This window comes from Megalops cyprinoides, chromosome 1 (assembly GCF_013368585.1).
Source record: "Megalops cyprinoides isolate fMegCyp1 chromosome 1, fMegCyp1.pri, whole genome shotgun sequence".
Lineage (NCBI taxonomy): Eukaryota > Metazoa > Chordata > Actinopteri > Elopiformes > Megalopidae > Megalops > Megalops cyprinoides.
In genome coordinates this window covers 4,954,045-4,960,044 of record NC_050583.1, presented here as the reverse complement: position 1 = coordinate 4,960,044, position 6,000 = coordinate 4,954,045, and positions in this window count along the sequence as shown.

Here is a 6,000-nt window from a genome sequence, read left to right as displayed (position 1 = left end):
TGCAATATACCTGTAACACACACATTCACCAGGCATACAACTATAACACACACAACAGCTTGTCATACACCCGTAAAACACATTCACCTGTCATACACCTGTAACATACACACTAACTTATCATACACCTGTAATGAACACATCAACTTGTCATATACCTGCAACACACATTCACCTGTCATACAACTGTGACACACATCAATCTATCATTCACCTGTAACCCATATAAACCTGCCATTTACCTGTAACACACACACTAACCTATCATACACTTCTTACACACACTTTAACCTGTCATACACCTGTAACACATGTTCACTTGTCATACACCCGTAAGACATATACCTCAGGTAGTGAGAATGAGCCAGTCCACCTCGAACACCATCACCCTGAGTACAGGAGCCCCACAGGGTTGTGTCCTGAGCCCCCTACTCTACTCTCTCTACACACACGACTGTGTGTCCTCCTACAGTACCACTTCTACCATCAGGTTTGCTGACGATACAGTGGTTCTGGGCCTCATCTCCAACAACGATGAGGCCGCCTATCTGGATGAGGTGGAGAAGCTGGTAACCTGGTGTCAGGTGAACTGCCTCTATCGAACGTCAGCAAAACCAAAGAGCTGGTTGTGGACTTCAGAAGGGGGCAGCAGCAATCTTACACCCCACTCTTGATTAGCGGGACCCAAGTGGGGAGAGTGAGTAGCTTCAGGTACCTTGGGGCTCATATCACTGAGGACCTGACTTGGACTATTCACATCCAGGCTCAGGTTAAAAAGGCCAGACAAAGTACCACCTGAGACTGCTGAGAAAATTCAGGGTCCCTCCAGCGATTCTAAAAACTTTCTATACCGGGGCTATAGAAAGCTTACTGACTGTTCTGCACAGGACCGCAAAATCCTGCAGAGAGTGGTGCGCTTAGCTGAGCGCATTTCCGGGACAGCCCTCCCCTCCCTGCAGGACATCTACACCAGGTGATGCAGCACCAGAGCCGTCAAAATTCTCACGGACCCAAGCCATCCCAGTAACTGCTGCTTCTGCTGCTTCTGCTTCTGCTTCTGCTGCTGCTGCTGCTTCTGCTTCTGCTTCTGCTGCTTCTGCTTCTGCTGCTGCTGCTTCTGCTTCTGCTGCTTCTGCTTCTGCTGCTTCTGCTGCTTCTGCTGCTTCTTCTTCTGCTGCTGCTGCTTCTGCTTCTGCTGCTGCTGCTGCTTCTGCTTCTGCTGCTGCTTCTGCTGCTGCTGCTTCTGCTGCTGCTGCTTCTGCTTCTGCTGCTTCTGCTGCTGCTTCTGCTTCTGCTGCTGCTTCTGCTGCTTCTGCTTCTGCTTCTGCTGCTTCTGCTGCTGCTTCTGCTGCTGCTTCTGCTTCTGCTTCTGCTGCTTCTGCTTCTGCTGCTTCTGCTGCTGCTGCTGCTGCTTCTGCTGCTTCTGCTTCTGCTTCTGCTGCTTCTGCTTCTGCTGCTGCTGCTTCTGCTGCTGCTGCTTCTGCTTCTGCTTCTGCTGCTGCTGCTTCTGCTTCTGCTGCTGCTGCTGCTGCTGCTTCTGCTGCTTCTGCTGCTGCTGCTGCTGCTGCTTCTGCTGCTGCTGCTGCTTCTGCTTCTGGGGGGATGACTGAAATTTAGAACAAAAACAGAGATTCTATTCATATTTTTCATAACACATCTCTGCCTCCAGCTTGCCTGGCTCACAGTGACCATATATCTGTCCATGTGACTGTGAGTCAGGGGTGGTGGCACCCAAGGGTTGTGCTGGGATGTCCAGGAGGTTAGTGAATAGTGGAATGATCTTACTTATTTTAAGAAAATTCATCTGTCATACATTCAGTATATTTCTTTCACATGCGGTTTAGAGTCTTTCTCAGTTGAATCCAATTCTACTGTGATTTATTGGCTTGACCATAAACTGTAAAGTATTGCAAAAGCAAATACTCCCCCCGTCCCCCACCTCTTTCACTCTTTCTCCTCTGCAGTCCTCTATCCTCCTATCCTGTCTTCATTTACTTTCTCGCTCCCTCTCTCTTTCTCCCGCTGTCTCTCACTCTCCTCATGCGGCCATGAGTGAAGCGGTGAGATCTAATTACTGGACCTTTTAATAAAGTATCTCCTGGCCTGTGATTGTGCTGGGGATTGTAAGGGAATCGGGTGAAGCTTTAATCAGAGAGGGGCAGGGATAGCAGGCCTCATCAGGTCCTCGGGGCTGCGACCTCCGGCCGACCCTCGATTACAGTTTGCATTTCCCTTCTCAGCCAGTACAGGGCAGACTCGCTACCGAAGCAGGGAGCGGCTGCGTTTGTGAGGAGCAGAAACAGGCTCAGGGTGTTTACGTGAGGACGACCCTGGGGTGAGTTCGGATCTACCTGGCTGCCTGATCTACCCCTTCCACGGCTGTCCAGGTGAGCTGCGCTGGTCCGTGTCGGCCATAATCAGCCACGCTTTGCTGCCCTTTGTACCAAGCGGCTCTCACTTCAGCACCTGCTCTAGAGGCGTGAGCTTCCCATTGCAAAAAAAAAAAAAAAAATACACACATTTTACTCATTTTTGAGCTTGAAAACCTTTTGAATTTTGGAGAAAAGGTTTTGTTTTTGGGCCGCTGCACCAAACAAAAGCATTGTATTCTCTCTTTTTTAAAAAAGCAGAAGGGCACTCTAGCACTAATATTGCTGGGGAAGATCCATAAGAGTAGCACAGAGAGACACTACAGCAGGCACAGCTGGAGTCGGTGTGTGTGTTTAGGGAGTGTGTGAAGCACCCGCTCCTGGAGACCCACAGGCTAGCTGTAGTGTAGCACCCTGCTTCAGCGGTGGGGGAGACCACATAGCTCCGGCGGAGGGTTTGTGGAAATGAGGGAAGACTTAAGGAGACGTACCTCAAAGCAGTGTGTGCCTCCTTCCCCCTATGAAGCAAGACTACAGAACAAGATCCACAGTCGAGACAGCACCCAGATTAGTTCAGAGAACGTCTGTAAAAAAAGATTATGTCATGTTATTGCTATTATAGCAGATCTTATCCAGAGTGACTTAGGTTACAATTTTATCCATTTATACAGCTGGATATTTACTGAGCCTATTCGAGTTAAGTACCCTGCCCAAGGGTACAACGGCAGTGCCCCAGCAGGGAATCGAACCAGCAACCTGCTGCCGCATGGCAGGGCTGTTGTTCTGTGTTTTCCCACTCATTGTCTGAGGCTGCTCAGAGGAGGTACCTGCCCTTCAAGTCACATGTCCGGCCCTGTAACCACCACGTCACTCTCCCTCCTGTCACCCGCTCCGCCCCAACGCGACAGAAGGAACCCGACGAAGCCCAGCGCGGACAGGTGAAGGCAAAGGTGTGCCTCTGTGTACAGGTAGTGCTGTTCAGACGCCCTGCTATGGGCGGCTCCTCTCAAGGGAAGTCCAAATTGGAACAGAGTCCAGGTAAAGCTGAGGATGCTCTGATCTCTGGGACACATTCGTATGCTCACAGAGACGGCGGTAGGAGATGTCCACGACACAGTGGGAAGCATCACATGAGGATTCTGGGGAGATTAATCCATCAGTGAGCTGGTCATACATGTTGTCATGTTGTTTGCACATGCTGTTGATACATGTTGTATGCCTGATTGTAACACTGACTGCTTTGAAAATGCCGTTATTATTGAAATAGTCATGGGGATGAAGCATTTGAATTTGAATTTGAATGTGAGAGACAAATGGGGACGGCAAAAGGGAGAGATGGAGGAGGGAGAGAAAGAAAGAAAGAAAGAAAGAGTGGGAGAAAGGAAAGGAGAGATTCAGACAGACAGATAGAGAACAAGACAAGGGAAGAGGAATGGAGAGAGAAGACAGACGTACTGGTGCACACATAGGGATGAGGAGAGGGAGTGAAAACAGACAGACAGACAGACACATAGACAGACAGACAGAGGGAAGGGGGGTTATGTGTTTGTGTGAAAGTGCACTCTGCCTGTCTGTGTGTGTGTCTCTGGTATGAGGGGAGGTTGATGAGCAGATTCAGCTGTGCTGATTACTGAGGCAGCATGGCACATCAAGACAATGCACATGGGATGCCATAAAATACTATGTCAGCTGCTTCATAACTAATATCTGGGCAGCGTTTAAATAAAATTGGTACTGATACACTGATAGGTCTGTAATGCTGACTTCAGAACAGTCTTCAGATTTGAATCTGAGGTGCTGTGGTTGTTTACACAGGACACCGACAGTTGAAATCTGCTTCAGGCAGATTATTAAATCGGACTGCTGAACGTTTAAAGAAGGCGATGTCAATGCCAGAAGCATTGTCCTAGTACTAAATGAAAACGAAACGGAAAGTATTTTTACTTGAACGATCGCCATTTCAGAAATTTTGAGATGCAGGAATCGGGCGACATGAACAATTAGCACTGCAAGGTAAGACTACGAATAACGCCATTTAAACATAGATAACGTCTCTGTGTTGTGGGATTATCTGATTTTAGTGGAAGAAATGTTAAAATGTTCACATTTGTTTCTGCCCAATGGTTCGTTCATTACTAACACGGAAGTTGACAAAGAACAAAATGGTGACATTGAATTCCATCACATCAGGCAAATTCAAGAGACAAAAACCTTAATTTCTCAGAAGATTTAAAGCATTTCCATTGACATATATGCTGTAATCGCAGTACAGGCCACTGCGTGCACTGAAAACTAAGAACCGCCCGTTGCCACAAAGCAATAAGTGTGATGTGATCTCGGCGCAGAAGCGGCCCTTCGCCATCAGCATGTATTTAGATTCATTGTGATTGTTTATGTCGAACTGTTGTGATTTACAAAATTGGATTCTTAGTTACTTGAAATGTTAAGATGAGCACTTAGCTTCAGCCCTGAGGCAGGAATAGGATGCGGGAGGGGGTGACCGTTTGCTATAGTGACATGTTTGGGGAAGAAAGCGATCCAAGAAAAGGTGTTTACAGTATTTGTGGATTGATCTGGCATATTTCTGCATCCGGAAGACCACACTCTTTTACTGTCTTTGAAATATGTGAAATGCAATGTGGGGAAAAAGGACTCCCACAGGATTCTACTGTGATTTGCAGCCAGTGTTCATTGCATCCAGCATTTACATTTTGTCTTGAGCCCAGGCAATGTTCAAATACCTTAGAATGAACAATTTACGCTGAAAGGCCTGATTATTGTTAGCTAAGAATGTTGAAAACGACGTGCGGGATTGTGGAATAGTTTGCGTTTGGAACCGGAGTCTTTTTTCGATTCTTTTCTTTTCTTTTTTCCAAAACCTTCATTGACAACAATTTTTATACAAACCACGAACATTAAGCCAGAGAGCATTCCGTAAGATTATATTTAAAATAAATGTCCAAAGTCCTGTGAGCTTTGATGTTTTATTCCTTACAATATTATAACGTGATCCCTGAGTTCCTACAGGAAATGATCAAAATTCGGCTTACAATCAGTCCATCTCTTCTTGTGTATATGATATTGACCGATAATAATTAAAACTGAATCATTTTTTTTCTTTTACACCCATGTCGTCGTCTGAAAAATAAATACAAATATTTAAATCATTCACAACAATTATTTATCCAGTTTTTCTTCTTACAAAGATTTCAGTTTTATACAAACCATGAACGTGAACAAAGCCAGAGAGTATAATTAATCATCACGTAAGATTATATTTAAAATAAATGTCCAAAGTCCTGTGCGCTTTCTCGTTTTTAATCCTTCAATTTCTAAGACTTTTTAAAACTGGGTATATACCATGTAAAAGTATAAATGTCACTTATTTTATTATTTACACAATATTCATCACACATGCTTTACTCCAATTTAAATTCTCAAAAATAGAAGACCAATATAAACTTTATACATTACTTAACGATGGAATAAAAAGACTTATTAACAACTGTAACATCAATGACGTGATTTTTCTGTCGTGATATCTGTTGCGGTATAGCGTCAAACACTATGGCATATATATGCCAGTTACATAGGTGTAACTGGCATTCCAAATTGATCAAGGAATTCACTG